This window comes from Myotis lucifugus, unplaced genomic scaffold (genome assembly GCF_000147115.1).
Source record: "Myotis lucifugus unplaced genomic scaffold, Myoluc2.0 scaffold_51, whole genome shotgun sequence".
Lineage (NCBI taxonomy): Eukaryota > Metazoa > Chordata > Mammalia > Chiroptera > Vespertilionidae > Myotis > Myotis lucifugus.
Genome location: NW_005871099.1, coordinates 7,057,146 through 7,082,116, shown reverse-complemented (window position 1 = coordinate 7,082,116; position 24,971 = coordinate 7,057,146).

The following is a 24,971-nucleotide window of genomic DNA, read 5'->3' as shown; positions in this document are numbered from 1 at the left end:
GCTTTTTTTTCATCCAGAAAAACAATTTCAGATAAATGCATAGGAATTCTCTTTCCTTTCAAAGCAAGAATTGCCTTTACTCCATAAAATGTAAAGCATTGCTTACATATTGGGTAGTATTATTAACAATAATTACAATGCATCTATAACTGCATCCTCCTCCCCTCTGACAGCTGTCAGACTATTCTCTGTTTCTATGAGTGTGATTCTATTTGTTGTTTGTTTATGTTGTTCTTTAAATTCCATATATGAGTGAAAGGGCTTTCTGTTCAAACTCTTCTCATACATTAAAAACATTTTTTTCAACCACACAAATTGGTCTCTTATCCCACAGTACTGCTATCAAATTATTCCTTTGGAATTTTATCCTGAAATATTTTTTATTAAAATCTAATTGTATTAAACAACCCAAGAATTATAGGTGTATTTAAAATATCTCTATATTTCCTGAAAAATTGTATTAGAAATCATAAATATTGAATAACTATTCACTGATATAACCTTTTCCTGTATTTTTCCATCTTGTGTGTGTATATATATATATATATATATATATATATATATATATATGACTTTTTACTGCGGGTATGCAATATCTCATAAAGTTATGTTTTATTTTACTCTAGAGGGATCATAATATATTTTTGTATCCATATAGTGCCTAACTTGGTAATGCATATATGAACGTAATAAACATCTAGTGAGATAATGAGGATGAAATTATTCCTAAGCAAAGTATATCCCTAAATAAATTTTCTTTAATGGAACATGGACCACAAATTGCTACCACAACAGAATTCTGAAGCTCATGATATAGTGAAATTCCATGCAACTTCTTTATGACTTTGTTTTCTCTTGTATCCCATGTTATTTGTAGTAAGTGTGCCTATGTAACACTGAGATAAATCATTATTATTCTGCCCATCAATTTCCTGCTTGTAAATTGTTTACAATTTCATTGATCTGATGCACAGAAATTAGTAATATGAATATCCATAAATATATGATCCCTGAACCTGTAGATGTCTTCAGATTGAGAAGACATCTTTTCATAGTATAAGGTCTCTTTGACCATTTGATTATTAATTTTAAGGAATCCACACTTTTCTACAAATAACTGAGATTTTATAAGCCCATCTTTATGTTCCATAAGAACACATTACATTATATTCTGTGCTGCTGGGTTGTATCACCTGTCAATTAATCAATGAGTATGTCTTTAGTATCTAAAGTACCTACTATGTGTCAGGTTTTGTTCTAAGGACTGGGGATGAATCTGTGATCAAAGCAAAGATCTGTCCCCATGGAGCACTCATCTTGGAGAAGACATACAATCCATTTATAACATTATGCTAAGTTGTTGGGTAATGATAAGCTCTACAAAGAAAATAAAGAAGAATAGAGAGACAATGACTAGAGATGGGTCAGAGGAGACATTTGAGTACAGAATAAATTTAGGGACTGAAATAATTGGAATCTGGGAGAAGAACCTCCTAGCAGAAGAAATAGCTCTTATTTGGAATATTGGTAAGAAGTAAAAAATAAAAATAAATAGCAGGACACTCAGGGAAATTCACCTGAAGTAGGTGACCATGGGAGAGAGTGTTAAATGGCCAAGGGCCAGATTATACAAGCCATGTACACTCTAGCCGGGGATTCAGATTTCACCCTAATATGACTGGGAGATATGGGTGAATTCCACGTATTTTGACCTCAGCAATTGGGTCAATGGAGATGATTGTTTATTGAAATAGGGAGCATTCAGGGAAACAGCAGGTTTTGAAGGAGCAATCAGGAGTTTGATCTGGGACATGAAACATTTGAGAAGTCCACTGGAATTCTAGCTGAATATCTCAGTAGGCCGGTAGTGATATTACAAGGCCAAAATTATGGTGAGGTGAATGAGGCACTCTCTTCGATGTCAATTTTAAAAGTGAGCCAAAACTTGCAGTAATCATAATCAATATTTTAATGTGATATAGTTTTAAAATCAAAATTAATGCAAACAATTCATGGTGAACAAAAGAGCAACATTTTTAAAGTATTTTGGTGGTGAGGATTTTGGCTCCTATGATCAATAACCCTTAGCGATATGCCTTTGAATATATGACTTCATCTGCTAAAAGGGACTTGTCATATGGTATTAAGCCAGCTAAGCAGTTTCTCTTAAAATTGGAAATCATCCTGGATTGTTAAATAAGTCCATTGTAGTCTCATGAGCCCTTAATAGCAGGAAAGAAACCAAGATACAGATTGGTGAAGCCACTATAGAAAACAATAAGTAATTTACTAAAAAAAAAAATATAGAACTGGAACTACTGTTTGACCCAGCAATCCCACTTCTAGGTATATACCCTAAGAATTCTAAAACTGCAATCAAAAAGAATATATGCACTCCTATGTTCATAACAGCACCATTTACAATAGCTAAGATCTTGAAACAGCCCAAGTGTCCATCAGTAGATGAGTGGATAAAAAAGCTGTGGTACATCTACATGATGGAATATTATGCAGCTATAAAAAAGAAGGGTTTCTTACCCTTTGCAACAGCATGGATGTACCTGGAGAATATTATGCTAAGTGAAATAAGCCAGTCAGAGGAAGACAAATATCACATGATCTCACTTATAAGTGGAACCTAAAGAACATAATAAACTGACAAACAAAATAGATTCAGAGACATGAAGGCATGTAAAAGACTGACAGATCTCAGAGAAAAAGGGGGGTGGCATTTAGTAAAGAGACTAACCAAAAAGCTTATATACATATATGCATAACCAATGGACACAGACAATAGTGTGGTGAAGACTGGGGTGGGACAGGGGCTGGGAGAAAAGGTAAAGGGGGAGAAATTTTGGGAACATCTGTAATAATGTCAACAATAAAAATAAGAAAAAAAAGGGAAAGGAAACCAAGAGATACAGAGATATGTGGTAGAAGAAGAGATAGAAGACATTAAAACAAGCAAGAGGTAGACTATAGAAGCTACAGAAGCTAAGAATAACCCTGAGCTACAGAAAGCCAAGAAACAAGGACGTTAGCTCTGTAACTTCAAGTAATTGTTTGGCCAACACCTGAGTAAGCCTGGAAGTCTATTCTCCCTTAAGGCCTCCAGAGAAGAGCCCAGCCCACCTTCATTTCAGCCTTGTGGGGCCCTGAGCATAGCAGCCAGATGAGCCCACTAGACTTCTGACCTACAGAATGTGAGATATGAAATTTGTCTGATTTTTTTTTAAGATGCTAAGTTTGGTGGTAATTTACTTCAACAGCAATAGAAAAATAACACCAACAGGATCGATACGACTGGTGTTTCCTTTTGCCTGGGGCTCCAGCATGGTGTAGCACAGTTCTGTAAATCTGTCTGAACTAGAGACAAATCTCAGATTTATCTTATACATGCTATTTCAAAGCAGAGTTATATGCAATTATTTAGGAGTGACTGTAGATAAAGCAAAGAGAAGCTCCAAGGACTGAGCCACAGAACACACCAAATGTGATTATTCAGCAAGAGAAGAGAGTCCAGGAAAGGCTAAAAAGGCAAGCAGGAAAAATGGAAAATTATATTACCCCAGAAACCTGGAGTACGGTTTAATGTGACTCTAACTTGACAGTCAATTGTTTCTGCTTCCGATCTGCTTTTTGTAGATCAAATCTCCTAAATTCTGGTCTCTTCAATCACACACACACAAAAAAATTCATATATGTAGTTGTGTATTTCCATGGAAGATTAAAATATATACTGTGAATTATTTGACTTAAACTTATTTTTTTTGAAAAAGTCACTTGCAGAGCTTAAGCTAGCCACCCCTACTTAATTTATATTTTAGTAAAAATTGCTTATCTGCTAAATTATCCTTGACCAAAGGTAACAGACATTGGCCCTTACTGAGTCCCATTTGACTCCTGTAGCATTTTTCTTTTAACTAATGATATTATACTAGAAATTCATAAATAAATATAAATGGATATATAGTGCTCTCTAAAAAAGTGATTCAGGTAACAGATTATACCACAGATGCACATTTTCAAGGAAGAAACTTATCTAATATAATTGATTAAATGTGAAAGAAGGAAATGGCAATTATTTGAAAAAAACACGTCTCTTAAGAAGACCATCTAATAAGAGGTTATTGTATGTTTTGTCATGATGCAGGCATTATATCAAAATGCTTTTAAGATAGCCATAGATTATTTAACAGCTTTACTGAGATGCATTTTACATACCATTAAATTTCCCTATTTAATGTGTATAAGTCCATGGTTTTTAGTACATCTGAAGAGGCATACATTCATTCTTAAAATAATTTTAGAATATTTTCATCATACCCCATTCAAGAAACCTCCATAACATTTGGCAGTCACTCCCTATCTCCTTCCACAACTCTCACCCCCAACCCTGGACAACCACTATTACTTTCCCTACAGATTTTCCAATTCTGGAAATCTCATGTAAATTGAATCACACAATATATGGTCTCTTGTCACAAGTTTCTTTCATTGAGCAAAGTGTTTTCATGGTTCTTATATGTTGTAGGAACATACATCGGTTTTTTTTTTTAATTATGACATTGGCATTTCATTAGCTACTAAAGTTGTTTACAGTATTCTTTTTAAAATTTAATAAACTTTATTTTTAGAGCAGCTTTAGGCTCACAGCAAAATAGAGATTTCTTCACTGTTAGTAAAAAGCTTGTTTGTTATGTTTTAATAGGTCCTTGTTTTTGATAAATAAGAATTTATCACCTGCTAAAGAGACCCAAGCCTCTTCTTTTCTCCCATATATCCTGATCAGATTTCATTCCACAAGCATGAGGCTGGGCAGGTTAAGACAACATGCATTTAGAGATGATTCTGCAGAGTGGAAGTATTTTGATGTGATGGAATATGGGAGATGCTTCTTTCATAAAAATTCCCCAGGTAAGGTTCTGTAAATTAGCCCCTGACGATGCTGGTGGGGGTGGCCTTTTCACCTAGCCTGCCAAGGGTTCATTTGAAGAAATACCTCTCCTTAAGGGAATTTCCTCCTTCGATTCAAGAGGATGGTCTTCCACTGTCTAGATATCCTTTGTAGATCTATGAATCCAAGTTTAGCACTATTTAGAAAAAAAAATCTTTTCCTTCAGAAACAAGTGAGTTAAAGTGGGGAGAATAAATTTAAGTTACTCAAAATAGAGAATTCCCCAAGAATGCGTAGGGTTAATCTAATAAACAATAAAATACCAGTGCCAGTCAATATTGCATGATAGTGCTGTTTCCAATTGTGGGTATTGACTCACTGACATTAAGCACAGGATTGTGTGTTCTTATTTTTAATATAAAACATTCTGTACTTCAGAAACAACCACATATTACCAACATTCTTTATATCTTTCATCTTTGGGACAATTCTGTAACCCTCAAAATGCCATTCTTCCTCTTGATTTAATTCCAGATCATTGAGGTTTTAGCAATACCCTAAAAATGGGATTGGGAAATACTTTAGCCACTCAAATGTGACAAGTTAATTTTGTTTTCACATTGATAGCTATATCATCCAAAAAAACTGCTTTAAATTGTAAGGAAAATGGCAGTTTACAATTGCATTAAAAATACCAAAATGAATGAATCCCATTACTCAAGACACAGTCACGACAGGTCTGTAGTTGTTATTTATTCCAAGTGCCTGTACTTGGATTCTATTGTGTGCTAGCTGCATTAACTCCTTCAGTGTCAGGGCAAAAGAAACACCATTTCTAAAAGCAAGAGTGCTCAAAAATCACAACTTCCTTGTTTTAAAATTACAGTTGAAGGAGAATGATTAGTTTTCAAACAGACAATTTCCCAATCCTGTTCTTCACCTTCACATTTATGTATTCTCAAGTATACTACAGAGAAGTAAATCAGTTAATAAAAGATTTGAAAAGTGAAAATGCAAATATATCTTTTGAATTCCTAAATGGACAATAAAAACAAGCTCTTGGTAAGATCCGTGATATCCCCGATAAATTAATTCTTTGTGACTTCTTTGACATATAAATAGATTTCTTCATGCATCTTTCAAAACTAGTTTGTTCTGGATCCACACTGCCTTGTATTGAATCCTAGCCCAGTACTTTTTAGCTGTACTCACCATGGCTCATATTCCTAATTTGTAATTAGTAGCTATCTCACATGGTTTTGTTTCAATTACTAGTATAATCAATTAATATACCTAGAAGAAGTATATTCTAAGCCTCAATTCATATTGTTTGAATAGGTGCATCCCACTGTAGGGTCTATCAGCCACATTTGCAAATGCATTTTTGATTTTTTTAAATCTATTTTGTCTTATCCTAATAGCCCATTTTAATATCTAACATTGGTAGAGTTTTATAGTTTACACACTATTTCACATAACTTATGTTCTTAATATAATGGTGATGACCACTCCGGGGAATAGACATTATTATAATCCCATATTCCAAAAGAGAAATCTGAGACTGGAGGGTGCTCTAGCATGAACTGTATCAAAAACATCGCACCCCATCTTCTTTGGTTGGCCACAACAGGCCTGTTCATTACAAGAAAATGCAATGAGCAAGATTAATACTAATAACCATGGACTGAGTTAGACATTATACATGCATTATCTCTAATCTTTGCAGCAACTCAGTAATATTATTTATATGATGATTACCTTCATACAGATAAGGAACTGGAGGATTCACGGAGGGAAAAGGCCATACCTGGTATCTTTATTTCAGTGCAGTGATCTTTACCTCCATCCTCCACTGCACTGAAGTGCCTTCTAGAAAGGAAGATAAAAGAGTCGTGTTAAACCAATTTAGGGCTTCTATTGCCATCACAGCTTATTAAGTACATAGCTTATTAAGCTAAAGCATAATAAACATAATTCTTAGTAACTAAACACATTTATCATATATAGATGAATGATTTTCAATATTCTTGGGCCTTTATTTCCTCTCACTCTGATATTAATTTTGAAATTCACACTGAAGTCATTTTTTAATGTTTTCTCCAAAAAAATGTGGGTATCAAAACTCTCATATAAAACATATATAAATTACAAATTATATACATAAAATGCTATCAGCTAAATATATATGCATGATCATATGCCATTGCCACATTATAATATATTCACAGTGCACTGAGATTTCTGTGATACCCTATAATTGTAATTCTAGTTCTATGTATACATAAGCAATACCTCACATATGGATTAACCATTAGTACAGCGTGTCATATTATCCTTAAGTATTAATTTTTAAATACTTTCTATATGAACATTAAATAGCAAAACTTTTAAAATCAAATAGTTATAAAAAGTATTTTTACCCTGGCCAGTGTGGCTTAGTTAGTTGGGCATCATCCCATGCACCGAAAAGCTGCAGGTTTGATTCCTGGTTGGGGCACATGCCTGGGTTGAGGGCTCAATCCCTGGTAGGAGGTGTACAAGAGGCAGCCAATTGAAGCTTCACTATAGTGTTCATATTTCTCTCTCCCTGCCCCTTCCTCTCTCTCTAAAAATCAATATTAAAAGAAGAAAATAAAAAATAATTATTTTGAGGAAAAAAAGGAAAGGTACTTCAACAAAGACAAATATACTGACAAATTTTTAATTCAATCAGCTAGTATTAAATATTGATCAAGAGAGAAGGCTCAGGCAACTTTTGTTTTAAATAGATTTATCATATTTCAAATATGAAATGAACACCAAGACTGAAATAAGATTTTAAGTTTGACATAATATACTTTATCTAGTGGTATGTGAGAAGACATTTTATCTAATCCTTTAAGTGAAAGAGAATTACAAGGCCTTATTTATGGGTCCAGTTAGATAATTGGTTTTGCATGAATAATGCCCATATTTCCATCATTCCTTATTGACTGGGTTTACATTATTTGACTCAGACACTAAGCAAAGAAGATCTACTTATGGTTACAGAATTAAATGTAAATGAAGCAAACTTTGACATTTTAAAGATCTTAAAATTGCCATTTTAGATAATAAGATGTTAGAAATAAAGAGTAATTTCCTAAACTTTTCAACTTTTGGGAGTTAAAAACACAATATCTGAAGTTGATGACGCAGAAAACATTTACATATCATAGAGTATACTAATAGGATATAATGATTTCAACAAAAAATGGAGAGAATTGAGTTGGTAATAAAATTGCATTTAATTGCTATTTTTTAAAATGAGGAGTCAACTGAATTCAATCCAAGCTGATAAATCAAGAAATTGATATATTGTTTAAATTGAAAAAAAATTCTAGAACAGCCTAAACCTAGGGACTATTAAAAAAACAAACAAACAAATAAAAAACCCATAGAAACCAGTTACTTCCAGAGAGTATTATGCTAAGTGAAATAAGTCAGTCAGAGAAAGTATAGATTTCTGTTTTGTTTTTTTGTTTGTTTGTTTTAAATTAATAACATTTTCCTTCCAAATTACTTTCTCCACAAGTCAATCCACATTAAGATTACATTTTAAAAAATCTCCAAATATCCCCCTTTTTTGGTTCTCTGGGGAAGAAAAGCAAGGTGAAACAATGGTTTTAAATATGTCACTTATATCAGAATACTAAACACTTAAGAATTTAAAGAAAATAGATTGCCATTACATTTCAATTACCACAACTACCTTATTTGATATGTTCCTTCCCTGAAAGCATTCATGGTAGGCATATATAATTTTGTAGAGACCTATTAAATATCATTTGAACTACCTGAAAGCTACCTAAGGAAGATGCTGATTAGCTTACCTAGGAAATAACTGCCTAACAATAGTTGTTGTTTTTTCAATTGAGGTGAAATTTATATAACATAAAATCAATCGTTTTAAAGCATACATTTCAGCAGCACTTAGTATATCTGCAATATTGTTCAACCACCATCTCTATCTAGTTTCAAAACCTTTTATTCACCCCTTCCCAAAACAGCCATACCCAAGAGCAGCCAGTCTTCATGCACTCCTTTTCCAATCCCAGGCAACAGCTAATTAGCCTTTTGTCTCTGAATTTTCAAATCCTGAAAAATCTACACTAATAAAAGACAAACATGCTAATTGACTGTACCTTTGCTACACCTTAAGGCACACCCACCAGCCAATCAGAGAGACTATATGCAAATTATCCCAACCAAGATGGCGACCGGCAGCCACGGAGCTGGAGCAAGCAGGAGGCTTGGGTTGCCCCTGGCGATGGAGGAAGCCAAGCTTTCTGCCCTGCACTGGCCAGCTCTGAGCTCCTCTCAAGGCTACAAAGTTTCAATTATAGAAGGTAAATAAATCCCAGAATTTAAAAAAAAGGAGAGGCTGGGAGCTTCCGTCGCCTGGGGGCTTGGCCAGCCTTAAAACGGCCCTCAGCTCCTCTCCCAGACTGGCCAGGCACCCCAGTGGGGACCTCCCACACTAAAGGGGGTGTGGCCAGCCTGAAAACAGCCAGCAGCCCCTCACCCAGGCTGGCCAAACCTCCATGGGGTGAGGGTCCCCACTGTGGGGGGCTTGACCAGCCTGCAAACAGCCATCAGCCCCTCACCCAGGCTGGCCAGGCACTCCAGTGAGGACCCCCACCCTAAAGGGGGATGTGACCAGCTGCAAACAGCCATCAGCCCCTCACCCAGGCTGGCCAGCCACCCCAGTGGGGACCCCCACCCTGAAGGGGGCTTGACCAGCTGCAAACACCCATCAGCCCCTCACCCAGGCTGGCCAGGCACCCCAATGGGGACCCCCACCCTGAAGGGGTGTGACCAACCTGCAAACACCCATCGGCCCCTCACCCAGGCTGGCCAGGCACCCCAGCGGGACCCTCACCCTGATCCAGGGCACCCTTCAGGGCAAACCAGCCTGGGAATGATTGGTCACTATGACACACACTGACCACCAGGGGGCAGACACTCAATGCAGGAGCTTCCCCCTGGTGGTCAGTGCGCTCCCACAGAGGGAGCTCTGCTCAGCCACAAGCCAGGCTGATGGCTACCAGTACAGCAGTGGTGATGGGAGCCTCTCCTGCCTCCTCAGCAGTGCTAAGGATGTCTGACTGCAGCTTAGGCCTGCTCCCTGCTGGACATCCCTGAGGGCTCCCGGGCTGCCAGAGGGATGTCTGACTACCAGCTTAGGCCCAATCCCCCGGGAAGAGTGCCTAAGCCAGCAGGTGGTCATCCCCAAAGGGGTCCCAGGCTGCGAGAGGGCACAGGCCGGGCTGGGGGATTCTCCGCCCCTCCCCCCTGAGTGCACAAATTCTTGTGCACTGGGCCTCTAGTTTCATATAAATGGATTTATAAGTGATGTTTTGTGTGTGGTCACTTTCAGTTACCATAATATTTTTTTTGATCCATTCACAGAGTAGCATGCATCACAGTACTTCATTCCTATTTATGGTTGAATCATATTCCATGTTATGTATATGCCATATTTTATATATTCATTTATCTAGTGATGGGCATTTGGGTTGTTTCTACTTATTGATTATTGTCAATAGTGCTGCAATGACCATTTTTGTACAATTATTTGTTTGAGTACCTGTTTTTTATTTGTTTAGTGTATATACCTAGGGGCAGAACTGCTGGGTCATATGATAATTCTATGTTTAACCTTTTGAGGAACTGTTTTTCACAGTCACTGCATCACATCAACAACATACTACATGTAATGAATTTTACTATTTACACTTTTTCTGTGCAAGATTAATGAGTATATATATTCATTCTGACTTGCAAGTCATTGACTGAAGTACTAAATCATATGTTGTGACCTCAAAACATTCTGCTTGTTAGACAGATGTTCACAGAGCAGAAAAGACCTGTCCTCAACTGTCTGTAGGGAGACATGTTTCAACATAACATAGAGAAAGAGCTATCAACAGACAGGCCTTTGGAACAATATCTCCTACTTGGTGTTTGCTAGTCTTCCAAGCACTGGCAGAATATTCATTCAATGAAGAAAGTACTGAAATGAATCCAAAATTGATTGAGTGATTGAAACTTGGCAAGGTGATATTGAGAGATTCTACCAGTACTAAGATTTTGTGATATACAGTTGAAAAGAATGGAATGGTAGAAATATAACTCCATATCCCTTAATATTTTGCCTTGTGGGTGTGTAATATGTTATATACTCTACTGGTGGGATTAGTTTTCTTCAAACATGTTTTGTTCAAATTTGTTTACTTTGCAAGTGAAATGATTACCTGCTGTTTTATTTTAGTATCTCAGGAAATTTAAAATTAGGGTAATCAGTATATAATTTCCAAACACATTTTAAAATTGAGATATATATTGTATTTTATAAATGTAATACACACATACCTTTTTATCTGTAATTGTTAGCTCATTTTCAATTCTTCAGTGAGTTGGCATAAATACCTAATGGCTCTGTAATAACATCAGCTAATTCTTATGTGTTTTCAGTGTATGTCATCGAGTTGTTTTTAAAAGCAAATTTTAAAAGTAATCGCAAAACGCTTCCCTTCCCTTTGCCTTCCATCACAAGTGATGGGCTCTGATTGCCTGATCATGTATTTATTATTTTTAAATCTTTATTGTTGAAACTATTACATAGGTCCTCCTTCCCCCCCATTAACATATTCCAGCCCACTCCTGTTGCTCCTCCCAGTGATAATAATTTAAATAAATCCTATGGCCATTCAATTAAATAAATACACATATGAGATTCCATGTGGCAGCGATGGGAAACATACATAAAATCAACACCTACTGCAACCCCAGTAAAGCTCTCCACTAAAGCGGAAGACAAAGATTTTCATTATTGAATAAGCATTAAATCAGAATATGATGGGCATCACAGACACTTCACTAAAGGGACTGTCCAGAAAAGAATCTCACCCTGTCACATAGCCAAGCAGATATAACCCAATCACATGCATGTTCTGAAGATCAATAATGAGTAGTCTTAGAATAAGAGACTTGATGACACCATTTGTCATATATACTTTATCTTAAATTAATTTTGTAATTGGGGTAATAACCTGTGTTTGCTAATTATCTTTGAACGAATAGATAGATAGATAGATAGATAGACAGAGAGATAGATAGATAGATAGATAGATAGATAGATAGATAGATAGATAGATATCTCACATCTTTGTGACCAGAGGTAGGTTTGCAATTTGGAGCCAGCTGAAGTTAGTCAGTTCTTACCCTCCCAGGAAACTTGGAGACAGAGGCTCAAACATCTGGGATGCTTATTTAGTCTTTAAAAAGATGTACATACATTTCAAAGGCAGAGACAGAACCCCCACATTTTCTAAAGTAAGAGCTCTAAGGAAAGGACATGGAGAAAAGTCTTCCTTTATTTTCAACAGAGAGAACTAAGCCTCTTAGTTTTAATTTGTATTTGCCCTTACAGTAAACTCAAAGTTACAATAGCGTGTAAAGTAGTTGTCCATTTTGGGTAGTTGTTTGTTGATTTGAAAGATGACTTTTAAGTGGAACAAACAGCAGCAGATCTTGAAGACAGAAGCCTTTGGCAGTTTATAGAGGCATCCTTAATATATAAAAGGCTCTTTTGCAAAAGAGAGGTGAAACCTGCCATGTACAAATTCAGGAAGAAGAACTAGGAATCAACAGCTAAAATCTGTGGGGAGACACATTTCAACATAACATAGAGAAAGAGCTATCAACAGACAAACCTTTGGGACAATATCTCCCACTTGCTGCTTGATAGTTTTCTAAGCTCTGGCAGGACAGTCACTCAGTGAAGACAGTACTGAAATGAATCCAACACTGATTGAGTAATTGGAACTTGGTGAGGTGATATTCAGGGATTCTACCAGTACTGAGATTGTGTGATATACAGTAGAGCCCCCTTATCTTCCAGAGATACATTCCAAAACCCCCAGTGAATGCCTAAAACCAGGGACAGTATAGAAACCTATACATACCATGCTTTTCTCCTACACAGACATATAATTTATGGCTTATCTTTGGCATACCCCAATTACCAGCATTGCTACTCTTGTGCTTTGTGGCCACTATTAAGGTTAACAAGGGTGACTTGAACACAAGGACTGTGATATCACAGCAGACAATCTGATAACAGAGACTAAGGAGCAAGGAGCATCTATTTCCCTGGGAATACCCCGGGAAAAAGAAGATTCACATCCCAGAGGGACAGGAGAGGACAGCATGAGATTTCATCACGCTGCTCAGAACAGCATTCAATTTAAAACTTATGAACTATCTATTTTGGAATTTTCCATGTAATATTTCCAGGCGAGGTTGACTGTGGGTAAATGAAACCATAGGGGTTGGGGGAAACTACTGTAGTTACATATTTTATAGACAAGATATGGGCTCATATATCGATATATGTATCAGAGGAATACTTCATCTACACTAATAAAAGACAAACATGCAAATTGACCATACCTTTGCTACACCTTAAGCCACGCCCACCAGCCAATCAGAGTAACTATATGCAAATTAACCCAACCAAGATGGCGGCCGGCAGCCACGGAGCTGAAGTGAGCAGGAGGCTTGGTTGCTCCAGTAATGGAGGAAGCCAAGCTTCCCGGCCGGCTCTGAGCTCCACTAAAGGCAACAAAGTTTCAATTATAGAAGATAGATAAACCCCAGATACCTGCTTTCAGCTGGCCGTGGCCACAGAGCTGGAGCAAGCAGGAGTCGGTTCTGAGCTCCACTGAAGGCAACAAAGTTTCAATTATAGAAGGTAAATAAATCCCAGAATTAAAAAAAAAAGAAAAAAAAAGGAGAGCCTGGGAGCTTCTGTCGCCTGGGGGCTTGGCCAGCCTGCAAACAGCCATCAGCCCCTCACCCAGGCTGGCCAGGCACCCCAGTGAAGATCCCCACCCTGACCCGGGACACCCTTCAGGGCAAACCAGCCGGCCCCCACCCATGCACCAGGCCTCTATCCTATATAGTAAAAGGGTAATATGCAAACTGACCCTAACAGCAGAAAGACTGGGAATGACTGGTCACTATGACACACACTGACCACCAGGGGGCAGACGCTCAATGCAGGAGCTGCCCCCTAGTGGTCAGTGCGCTCCCACAGGGGGAGCTCTGCTCAGCCACAAGCCAGGCTGATGGCTGCCAGTACAGTGGTGGTGGTGGAAGCCTCTCCCGCCTCCTCAGCAGTGCTAAGGATGTCCGACTGCAGCTTAGGTCTGCTCCCCGCTGGCAAGTGGACATCCCCCGAGGGCTCTCAGGCTGCCAGAGTGATGTCTGACTGCCAGCTTAGGACCAATTCTCCAGGGAGCAGGCCTAAACCAGCAGGTGGTCATCCCCCAAGAGGTCCCAGACTGCGAGAGGGCACAGGCCAGGCTGAGGGACCCCCCTGAGTGCACAATTTTTTGTGCACTGGGCCTCTAGTACAATAATAAAGCTCTAACATTTTTGCATTTGGTTTGAAACCACTCAGCTTGAGCGATCAGCCTATGGGGAGGGTTTATTTTGCCCAGGAGATTTGTTGGGCTAACTATGTTAAAGACCGGGGGTAGCATTAGCAAGAAAATGCTTCATTAAAGTTTATTTTACTTAGCACGTTGTACAGACTTCAGGAAAATGTTTAGGCATAAGAAATGTTATAGTGGGTCAATAGAAAGATGGGAAATAAAGAAATGGCACTAAAATAAAAGAAGATCAGGTTCAATCTGGCATGGAAGTCATAAAAGAGAATAATGGTTCTAGAAGAATTGAAGGGAGTGAGTGAACAGCATCTTAAGGAGATAAAGGGATTTCTAAATACTCTAAGAGAAGCAACAGTCAAAAGGTTACTTCGGGGCCAGTGCAAATCGAAGTAGGGAAGACCTAAAGCAGAGGATAAACAACTCAGAAACAAATGAAAAAGTTCCCAAAGAATTTAGTTCTGACAGGTGGAATATGCCCAAATAATTGTGCTATGATCTCTTAAAGACCTCAAATAATAAATTAAGAGGCTATATAGGTCACTGTAATATTTGGCTAGCAATATTTATTATTGTGTTTTCTCTGATTATTAAAGTAAAAAATGCTCCTTGTCAAAAATAATTCAATGGGCATAAACATTAAAGACAAATCTTCTCCACTATTGTTTTTCATCATCACTGTTAAAATTTTATATTATGAATTTCCATGAATAGATTTTGCCTCTGTTTCCAATGTAGTATATATTAACAGTCAATTGCATAAGCTCTAGACATCTTTAAATTGCATAGGCTCTAGACATCTTTAAGTTGTTTTTCATCATCATTGTTAAAATTTTGTATTCTGAATTTCCATGCAGAGATTTTGCCTCTGTTTCCAATGTAGTACATTTTAACAGTCAATTGCATAGGCTCTAGACATCTTTAAATTCCTGAGTTACTGGCAGACAGGCCTCAATGATTTTTACTATTTACGGAAATATATCTCCCTAAATTCATGGTTACAACACCTGAGTTTGGGATATCTTGCAGAAATCTGGCAACATCAATTTAGTTTGTGTTATTGTTTTAATTTTTTTTTTTTCATTTTGGGCCTTTTATAAACAGAAAACACTGTCTTGAAATTTTTTATTGTATATCTTCAGGACATTTTTCATGATGAACTGAACAATAGGCCATAAAAAGTAAGGACCCTAAATGTTATAAAGCTCTAAAGCAGCAGTTCTCAACCTGTGGGTCGCGAACAATGAAAATACATCCTGCATATCAGATATTTACATTACGATTCATAACAGTAGCAAAATTACAGTTATGAAGTAGCAATGAAAATAATTTTATGGTTGGGTGTCACCACAACATGAGGAACTGTATTAAAGGGTCGCGGCATTAGAAAGGTTGAGAACCACTGCAAGAGAGTGCCTACTGGGGGCCAAATGCTTTAAATGCATTTTTTGTTTTATTCCCACAGAAGCATTTATTTACTACAGATTAGAAAACTGAAGCTTGTCCTGGCCAGTGTTGCTCAGTCATTAGAGCATTGGCCCACACATCAAAGGATTATGGGTTTGATTCCTGGTCAAGGGCACATACCTGGGTTGCAGGTTAGATCCCTGGCCCTCATCTGAGTGCATGTGTGGGAGGCAACCAATCGATGTGTCACTCTTAAATCATTGTTTCTCTCATTGTCTTTCTCCTCTCCCTTCCTCTCTCCCTCCCTACTTCCCACTCTCTCTAAATATCAATGGGATAAAATATCATCAGGTGAGGATTAACAAAAAACAAAACAAAACTGAAGCTCAAGAGATTGTCAAATTTTGTTTAAAATAATTTACAGGAATGGGAATTGAAAAGAGTATATGATTAGAATATATTCATTGTTTAACATTTCAGAAACTATGCTAGATTTTGATTAACCAATAATAGCCCATACATATTTCTACACGAGTATAATAGGATACTCTTGTTTATAAGAAAACAATCCTGACATAAAATATGTGATTATGCATTTAATCCTTCTGATGCTCTCTCCCAAATGTGACTAATATTACTTTGCATACATTTCAGAAAGTTGTGTGTGTTTTGAGTCAATGTAATTTAGATTTCTTTGGTCAAGGTAATGCTTCATTAAAATTGCATTAATATAATACATAATTTAAATAATACATATTTAAAACAAGATTAACATTAATATAAGCAATAGACCAACACCTTCACTACTATGTGCTACTCAACCTACATGTATTTTCCCAGACTAAAAAGGGCAAATGAGATTCAATTCCATGCCAATTCCAGCTGGTAGTGAATGTTCGCCAGAACAGTGTTTCACATGGGCAGCTGAAGTTTTATCCATATTTTTGACATGAATGTGGCAGAGAGAAATTTTGAACAAATAAAGGTACATTTTTCATCACTGGGATATTCTCTCAGATCTTTCTTCTCCAGAATATTGGTCATTTGTTTTATTTCTTAATCTATCAGGGTTCAGGCAGTAATGGTTGCTGTGAAACTCCTCTTATATACCTTATCAAAGTTTCTTTTTTTTCTAATGCTATGATCACCGCTCCCTCGGTGCCCTCTCTCCATCTCTCGAATAGAGACTGCTTGTAATATCTGTGATTTTATTCTGAATGGTTGACCCAGAAGAACTTTGAAAATAGTTTTACATCTGAAGCTCAACTTCATACTGATCTATGGCTACCATTTTTTAATTTGACCTCTAACATTAAATTTTAAAAGATTACCTTCTTATCAGAGCAATCTGGTATATATTAAAGGGCACTAAGTAATTCATTTTGAAAGGGAAAGTGCAGATAGTGAGTACATAGGGGTATGGAGATAGAGCTGCAGCCTGGTTTGACAAAGAGAGATTGATAGATTTAGTAGAGGCTCCTTCCTCTGAACATTAATATTTTCTAAGTCTGCTCCCCTCTAAGCATGTATTCCTAGGAGTTGATTAGTCTCTCTCTCTCTCTCTCTCTCTCTCTCTCTCTCTCTCTCTCTCTTTCTCTCCTTCTCTCTCTCTCTCTTTTTCTCACTTCCTCATTTCTTCCCCCTACTGCCTCTCTGTTGGATAGATAGATGGATGATAGTTTTTGATAGATAGACATATAGATAGATGCTAGATAGATATAAATGGATGGATGGATGGATGATGGATAGATAGGTAATAGATGATAGAGGGAGATATGGAAAGATAGATATCAGAATACCCATATACTTTGTTTGATCTACTAAATAATTCTCAATTTTATTAGATGAGGATTTTTATTATTTTTTATTTGTGTTATTTGTTGCTGATATAATTGGGTCTCTTTGGTTGGTTTTCAGTATTTCAGTCCTCACCTGAACTCCAAAAAATATATAAACAAATGTAATAGTTAATTCTGCAAATAACAATATGACATCTCTCTCTCTCTCTCTCTCTCTCTCTCTCTCTCTCTCTGTGTGTGTGTGTGTGTGTGTGTGTGTGTGTGTGTGTGCTCAATTTTGGGTTATATATTCAAAAGATTTGCCTTCAGAAGGCAATGGCAGAAAATAGAATAGAATGGGTACAGGGCAGCTTGAAGTATGAACATTAAAGCAGTGTAGTAGGTTGCGTTGGTGGTATAGTGGTGAGCATAGCTGCCTTCCAAAGCAGTGTAGAGTAGAGTTGGACTTTCTTCTTTCCAACTTGAAAGCAACACTTCAGGAGACTGGTGTTTTGTTTTGTTTTTTGTTTTGTTTTGTTATTTTGCTGAGGTAGCTTTACCCTTTCTGATTCCTTTAATAAGCTGCTATTTATTTTTAATTGATAGCAATAGAAAATACAAAGGTTATAACAAGCAACATCAAGAATAACTGAAACTTTTTGGGGGTCTGTTTTTGGAATTGTTACAGGATGAGAGAGGGGGTCATCTCCTTCTGTTTCTGCTCGAGGTGGAGTTCTTATGATATCCCCAGAAAAGGAATTTTCTGAGACTTGCATGGCAGGATGCAATATGGTAGAAAGCTTTATTTCCATTGAATTACACCCTGGGGGGTTCCAAAGTCCCATTTCCCTTAGTCCAGCCATAGAAGAAGTATAGCTGAGGATTCAATAGAGCTAAAATCAGAGACAGTGTCCAAATCCAGCCTTTGGCTAACTTAGTTTGTATTTTCCCACTGAAGTCCTTTAGTCCATTGTGTGTGGGGTCTGCATGGCCAAGGGCTGTATGGGAGAATACATGGATGCCAAGGGCGAGCAAGGAGCACATGAGCAGCAAGAGTCCCAAGAGCAACAAGAGAGTGAACTCCTTTCCTTAGGGGACTATGTATCCCTAGGGTTGCAGTGGCCACACCAATTTTGGCCAATGACCTTTGTTCCCAGGTGTGACTGACAGCAAGCACCTTCCTTGCCCCCCCTAACTTTACTGGACATGCTTCTATTTCCCCTTTGTTGGGTCCCTGGGGAGTGTGAAACTGCAGCTTTCTGGTGAAGCTGCCCAAATGACATGCCTATAATGTTTAGCTTCCCTCTTTGCTCCTTTCTTGTTATTAATAACTAGCTAATCACAATGGTATCAGGATCATGCTCTAAGCACTTTGTCCCTCCTTGCTTATTTATGTTTATTTCAAAATGTATTCCTTGGTAATTTTGCTCACTTAATATTTCACATTTCCTGCTTCAGAGGAAATAGCTCTGTCCCTTAAAACAGAATGTGCAATGACATTTTTAAAAATTTCTTTATTGATTAAGGTATTACATATGTGTCCTTATCCTCCCATTACTGCCTATCCCCCCACTCATGCCCTCACCCCCTGTTGTCTGTGTCCATTGGTTAAGATTATATGCATGCCTACAAGTCCTTTGGTTGATCTCTCCCCCTTACCCCCACCCTCCCCTACCTTCCCTCTAAGGTTTGACGTTCTGATCGATGTTTCTCTGTCTCTGGATCTGTTTTTGTTCATCAGTTTATGTTCATTATATTCCATAAATGAGTTAGATCATTTCTGACTGGCTTATTTCACTTAGCATAATGCTCTCCAGCAATGACATTTTTAAAATGCAAAAGTCCAGCAAAGAACTAAATGCAGGGGTGGGCAAAAGTAGGTACACAGTTGTGAGCATGAGAAGCGCAGAGTTTATTCTTGTATTATTATTTATAAATTATTGTAGCATTTATTATTATTACTTTTAACCTACTTTTGCTACCCTGCATATAAAAAAAGAACATGCTTTCTTTGTCAAAGCTCCCAACTTTGGTAGAAGTGTGTTTCAACTACTGAGCATATTGTTTTGATTTTCACCTAAAAAGCAGAACTGGCAAACACACCATGATACCCGAACCAGTTATTTAGAGGTTGAAATACTTTCATGTGTATTGAAAAATACACTGCTCCAAGCCCCCCAATTGTCCCCTGCAATCTTGCAGCCATGCTGTTCTTCAATGTAACCCAGACCTCTTTGTCATCCAGAAAGGAAAATATTGGAGGAGTTCCCACAGGACACCATCAGGTTTACCAGCTGGACCTTTCCTTCTTAGACAGTGACTGCATAACTAGCTGTTGAAGAATTTGAACTTGACTCCGCTCACAAAATTTGGCCTCTTGACTCCTTCCGCCTCCTTGGCCCACATGGGATTTAACATTTTACTCCCTCCATGCCATTGCTTTATTACATAAATTATTCAAAACCATAACGCTTTGATTAATTAGAGCATTAATGGATTTTGAAATTCAAGACTACCTTGATTGGAAAAAATAAATCATCCTCTGTCACAGGATGAACAACTGAGTCTGTAGACTATTAGGGCATGTCTAATAAGGTCTGCCGCATTCGAACATACTTCTCACACCCTATTTCTGCCTTTGCACACCAACACTCTGCCTGCTGTCTTGAGATGCTATTAATTTAAGGGGGGATTTTACAGTCTGAAAAGAAAATGCCATCAGAAACGCAAACATGTGAGAAAACCTGGCCTAAAGCAGATATTCTGTAATTACAAAATTTGATTACAAAATGAACCCCTCTGCAAGGCAATAACAAGAAGTTTAATTTTAAAAACCATTCTGAGGAAACTTAGTAACTGGATGCATTGTTCAAATTACATTTTAGGATTGGTAGTTCAAGTTGTTTTATATATGTGGTGCATATAATAGCATTAGGAAGAGTACCTAGTACAGCCCTGGGTTTTTGTAAAGCACTTTCGAGTACACACACACACACACACACACACACACACACACACATCACATCATACACACACACATCACACACAGATCTTTAGTTAATTATACAGATGCTGAGAAATTTAGGAAGAAGTTTACTGATGTCTGCAATTTACTTTGAAGTACACCCAAAATAAGATGGATTAGTGATTGGATAGAGGAATGGATAGATGAATAGGCATTTGATAAAGCATTTACAGGGAAATGTTAATTTTGGATAGATGAATAGGCATTTGATAAAGCATTTACAGGGAAATGTTAATTTTGGAATCTAGGTAATGACTGTTCATTATAAAAGTTTTTCAGCTGTGCTATATGCTTGAGAAACTTTCATAATAAAATGCTGCAAAGGATCTATTTTCTGCAGGAGTTGCCAGGGCTCCTTAAATTCATTTTTACGATATTCTCTTCCCATGGGACTGATACAGAAGAATGTGTCTGAAGTCATTCCAGTTGTGTTAAAACATTTTCTCTATGGCCTTATAAAATAAAAGTTAGAACAAGGATCAGGCTGAGAGGAAATAGAGTTGACCAAACCTGAGCTTTCTGTAATTGTCCTGATCTATTTTTTGTGATAGGACCCAGCAGGGTTGCCTGTTGATATTATAGGAAATAAAAATTTAGGGAATTAGTGATAAGTGAATCAGAGAATGTGCACTTTAAATTCATGAATCCTAGAGCTATTTTACGAGTTGAAGAGTCAAATAACATTTTATTATATAGGCCTGGCTGGGTTGCTCAATTGGTTAGAGCATCATCCTGATACACCAAGGTTGTGGGATCGATCTCTGATCAGAACACATACAAGGAGCAACCAATGCATATATAAATAAGTAGGAAAACAAATTGATATTTCTCTCTCTCTCCTGTCCTCTCTCACTCTCTCCCCCTCAAATCAGTAAATTAAAAAAAAAACTATGATAGACTTTGAGATAAAATGTACATCTCCTCATTTTTATTTGCCACTACCTAAAATTCAAGACTGTTTAGAGTGATATTTACTCAGCCACCCCTCCCCACTAATTTTCACACCATCCTAAAGTTCTTTTGCAAAACTCTCTGTAGCAGTTGCTAAAATTCTCAGTGCATTAGAAATTATTTTGTAAATCTACACTTGCAGTCATTTATCAGATGTTCCTTTTAAACCCTGATCTTGACTGAAATCAGATTCTTATAAGAGGACATGGCCTTTCTGTTATGAAGCTACTTGCTCCTCTACAACGTAAGACATGGGGAAAAAGCAGTGATGTTCTTCTAGACACCTGGACCATTCCTCTGACTTTTATGCCCAGACCTTCTCATCTGAGTATTCTGCCACACAGATAAAAATCTGTTGTCATCATGAGAAGGCTCTCTGGCCACTTCCTCTAAGCCACTGATTATCTACTTCAGAGTCCTCTTGGTGGCACATTCAGACACCACCCTGAACAACTTCTGTATCCCTGTGATCACTCAACACACAGCTGAGAGTCAAATATTTCTAATCTTCTGACAAAGGCTCACTTCAGCCACAAGCTCTCATGACCATACTTGAGATCTTGTCATTGGCCTGAACTCCAACCACTTGGAATCCTAATTTCCATCATAACAATCTCATTTTCTACCTCTTTGTCTAATACTATTTAGACAACAGACCCTTTTTCTATCAAATGCTACCTCTCATTATGATTTTATTTGTTTACACAGCCTAGAACCACATGGTTCATAATTTCAACCACTTATTGTCAGCACTTTCAATTCCCAGGGTTGTTTTTTTTTAATTTCTGTTGTCCTGTCTTACAAATCCTCAACCTTCTATTAATCAATTCAAATGCCCTCTCTGCTACTAATAATGAAGCTCCCATCATGACTGACTAAAAGAACATCATCCATCCATCCGGAATTAGTGGCACTATCAAGTCATGGTCTCTATGATCAGCTGGGTTCTTGGCACTGTTATAAATGATATCATTTCACACCAAAATTAGTTCCACTGGCCACAATGACTAATCCAAACCCATACATTTATCTCTCAGTATATAGCCAGGTTCCAAATTTTCAGAAAAAAAATAAGAAATTAAACTCTCAGTGATTTTCCTAAACTTCTTTTCCCATTCTCAATGATCTATATTTTTCTAGGTATTTTCACTCTTTTCCTCAATCTCTTGAGAAGAGCTATATCATCTTTTCACTGCTCCAGCCCTGGGAACTCACTGCAAGATTTCAAACCTAGGTGTCAAAAACACTGATAAAACTGACAGAGACAACTTCTAGAGAAAGGCTAGTTTTGAGTACAAATAGAAAGTCTAGTTTTAGTCACGATTAAGCAAAAAAAAAAGGATGTTTAAATTATACACAACATATTTTCAGAAATATTTCCTGATAAATGGTTAAAAAAGTAAACAGTAATTTTAAAATAATCAAGGTTTATAAATTGCATTATTGTTATATTTTGTTCTTTTATGAATCTATAAAAAATTAAATATTTTTATCATGTGTCCATGGTGTTGGAATATTGCCACTACTGCATCAATTATAAAAATGACTTCAGAATAGAACTTTGATCTTGACAAATTTTGGAATTTGGAATTAACGTATCAGTCATAGGTTACATAGCAGTTAAGAATATGGTTTTTTAGCTTAGATTTCTGGTGATGAGTCCTATCATTGACAATGATAGTAAGCAATGTAAGCTTCAGAAATATATTTAATTCTATGACTCATATAGCTCATCTGTAAAGTAAGGATAATGAATTACCAAAACCATAAGCTTGTTTGGAGTTGGAAATTAATATGTATGAAATACTAGGTACAGTTCCTGAACAGAGTAAACAATCAATAAATTGTAGTTATAGTTATTATTACTATTTCTTCATTGATTTTACCAGTCATTTAAACCAAGCTAACAAAATTGTATTCCTTACCTGGCTGGTGTGGCTCAGAGTTTGAACATCAATCCAGGAACTGAGAGGTCACAGGTTCGATTCCTGATCAGGGCATATGCCCAGGTTGTGGGCTCAGTCCCCAGGACATGGTGTGTGGGAGGCAGCCAATTTATGATGTTTCTCTCTCATCTCATCGATGTTTCTATCTCTCTATTCCTCTCTCTTCCTTTCTCTCTAAAAGTCAACAAAAATACATTTAAAAAAATTTGTATTCCTATCTAAACTCAATATATTGAATGATGAGTGGGAAAAAAGCATATATATATTTTTAAATCTGAGGAACTTTCGGTGCTTTCAATCAAACTAAATTAAAATTTTAATACAATGTATTTTTTCCTCGTATTATTTTTACTCTTTAGATTGGAAGTTGTTTGGTTGGAAATTTAAAAATTATTTAGACATTTTAGATTTATTTCCCAAATTGACAATACCCACAAAATTGGCCTTTAAAAATAACACATTCTTCAGTGAAAAAATAAGGCCTTACTGTATAGATTAGCTTAACCTTACATAGTTGATTTTGACTTGATAGCATTATGTAATTAAATGTCCACTTGAGTCTGATATTCTCCCAACTGAACTATAAAGAATATGTGGTACATTTATACAGTGGGATACTACTAAGTCGTAATAAAAAATGAAATACTGTCATTTGTGACAACATGGATAGACCTTGAGAGTATCACAGTAAGTGAAATAAGTCAGACAGAAAAAGTAAAAAACCATATGATTTCACTTATATGTGGGATATAAAACTGGAAGCAATAAATAAACAAATAAAAACAAACAAACAAAAACTCATAGTTACAGACAACTGTATGGAGGTTATCAGAGGGAACAGAGGTGGAGGGACATTAAAGGGTAAAGGGGGTCAAATATATGGTGACAGAATTTCATTTGACTTTGGGTGGTGGGGACACATTGCAAATTACAGATGATGTATCAAGGAATTATACACTTGAAACCTATATGATTTTATTAACCAATGTCACCCCAATAAATTTAATTTTAAAAATTCTACTTGGACAATGCATCACAAATCTCCTAGTATTTACTAATACTTAAAAATGTTTCAAAGTTAATATTTAGGTGCAGAAATACATCTTAAAATACTTAAATAAACAAAGGCTCTATATTATTTATCAGAATTGTTATCTTGATGTTTTTCAAAAAAGGTCATTACTACATGAAGAGGTGGGAGCCAAGATAGATAGAAGGGTTGAATAATAGCAATAAAAACTATCCAGACAACCAGAGTCCTTAGCATTTGGGCAGGCGGGGGGGGGGGGGGGGGCGAAAGGGAGGCATGAGTTGTAATTAAAAGCATGTGTGCCAGATGCCAGAAAAGAGTCAATGAGATGACCATATATTAACAACCAAGGCAGATGGTCCACTTTTGTTTGGAGTGGTCAGATGAGACTGCTGAAGCTAAAAACCATGGCATCCATTTCAGAACCAGAGTTTCTAGATATTATGTTTTAAGTGGTATATAAA